The sequence below is a fragment of the Cryptotermes secundus genome, unplaced genomic scaffold (genome assembly GCF_002891405.2).
Source record: "Cryptotermes secundus unplaced genomic scaffold, Csec_1.0 scaffold1315, whole genome shotgun sequence".
NCBI classification, from domain to species: domain Eukaryota; kingdom Metazoa; phylum Arthropoda; class Insecta; order Blattodea; family Kalotermitidae; genus Cryptotermes; species Cryptotermes secundus.
Genome location: NW_019739240.1, coordinates 1 through 2,434, shown reverse-complemented (window position 1 = coordinate 2,434; position 2,434 = coordinate 1).

Sequence of the window (2,434 nt, the reverse complement as noted above, 5' to 3'; positions counted from 1 at the left end):
AAAAGTATTGTGCATCAAATTTTGACCGAGGATTTGGGCAAATTTTGACCGAGGATTTAGGCAAACGGAAGGTCTGTGCGCGGTTTGTACCGCACGCTCTGTCAGGCGATGAAAAACATGCCAGAGTGGAACACTGCAAAGACATGTTATGGTCGGCTCAGAGTGATACAAAATTCACAAAATCGATTGTTACTGGTGTTTTCAATATGGGCCTCTCACAAAGCGGCAGCGTGCAGCGAGGTTGAGCCCAAAGAAGCCGAAACCAAAGAAAGTGCGCATGCAAAAGAGTCGAGTAAAGACACTGCTAACCGTTTTCTTCGATTCCAAAGGAACTGTCCACAAGGATTTTCTCCCAGAAGGTCAAACAGTGAATTCTGATTATTATCTCGAAGTCCTCAATCGTCTGTGGGCGAGAATTCTTCGAATTCGACCTGAATATCGAGAGCAAGGTTCCTGGTCGCTCCTCCACGACAATGCCCCACCCCACAAATCGAAGCTCGTACGCGATTTTTTGATCAGGAAAGGGATCACAGTCCTTCATCATCCTCCGTATTCGCCAGATTTGGCTCCAGCAGATTTCTGGTTGTTCCCAAAAGTTAAGTTGGCGATGAAAGGAGACCGTCACGACACCGTCCAGGACATCCAAAAGGAATGTACCGCAGTTTTAAATGCAATTCCACAAAAGGAGTACAGTGACTGTTTTCGAAAACTTTTTAGTGTATTGATTTAGAAGGAGACCATTTTAAATAAAAAGAGTAAAATTNTTGTCTTCATGTACATCAAATCATAACGGCCTGTTCTTTGAAACAGACCATTTTAAATAAAAAGAGTAAAATTTTGAAAATAATTCATGTCTTGTATTTTTAATGAACACAGTCCTAACAGAACTTGGACACACCGTGTATGTGAGCTTGCTAATGTTCACAAAATTCTGTAATCAGTTTAATACAGCAGTTTATGCGGTAGCGTAGCCTAGGCACATGTCTCTAAAACATAAAACTTCGTTACATATTTTTGGATGCGCATGAGATGGCGACTCGAACAGTATATTCATTAAGAAAGTGCTTTGGAAATCACTGGAAAATAAAGATCTAGAGTTTACAAGAAAGGTGTTCAAATTGTGAATTTACTCCTGTATAGAAGCCCCTTTTCTTTCGTGTATATGTATGATTTTTTAGAGTCTTCTCACATTCGTAATTTTGCATTTTTATCCCCAATTAAAAGACAGTTTTCGTCTCATTTCCTAACACAAGTAGTATTCACCTAGCATGTTGTACCTTTTAATTAACTTAATAAAATATGTCTTTCATTTTTCTATAGAAAAATGATTAATTTGTTGTTTTGTGTCTCCAAACCTAAAACAAGACGAAACACTATTTAAATTATCAATTGTCAGACACGCCACCGCACGATCATCCCTATTTTAGGGTACGAATGCCAACAGAAACGCAACGGAAGTACCCAGAATCCCTCGCGGTATCCATAGTAAGTTGTGAAGGTTGCTTGCCGTCTGTTTATAATAATTAACGGCTTATGACATACGTAAGAATGTCAATTTATGGCCTATAGCAGACTTTGTTGGGAGTCAACTTGACTGAAAATTGGAAATGTCCGAAAACTTTTAATGAAATTCCTCTCGAAGTTTTGTTTGAAAATAAAATTCAATAATTGCTACGACCAGCCGCTGCCGTCACAGTTTGTTGCTTGACTGCCTGGCGAAATCAATGCATGCATTACTTTCTGCCAAGAAACTGTCAACCGCAACGCAACCGCAGTTTCCGAGAACTATTATCAGATTGACTTGAACACGTGGAACTGAATGGAGCAGTGCAAATTAAGGAAACGGCAGCGCAATTGCAACGCAACTCACGAAAGACAGAGAAACTCAACTTCCAGGTAACTGAGAAAGCCAGTCTTCTCACAATTGCGTTGTCGCGTAGTTTCCTAGTGTCAGCTGTTATAACGTGCTTCTGTGATTCTCTTGCTTTTTAATTTTTTTTTTAATTCGCATAGTGGGGAGTGGAGTTCAGCTGGGTCCACTCGGCATTTCGGCCACTGACTGGACTATTTACCTGCCCCGGATGATTATGACGATGGAGAATTTGGTGGAATGAAGATTGACATTGGATACCGAAGTACTCAGAGAAAACCTGCCCCAGCGCCACTTTGTCCACCACAAATCCCACTTGACCAGACCCGGGTTCGAACCCGGGTCTCCGCTATGGGAAGCCAGCGACTAACCGCTTGAGCTATAGCGCGGCCTTTGATACGTTTGTTTCTTTTGATCGCACGAAATGTTAATTAAGCTTCTAATTTTGTTTTCGTGCAGTTAATTGAGCAAGAGCCTGGTATATATGCCAAACGCCACCCAGACTCTGATGGACAGGATAAATTAGATTTGGCTTGGGAAAGAATTTCTCATGAGACGAAGGAG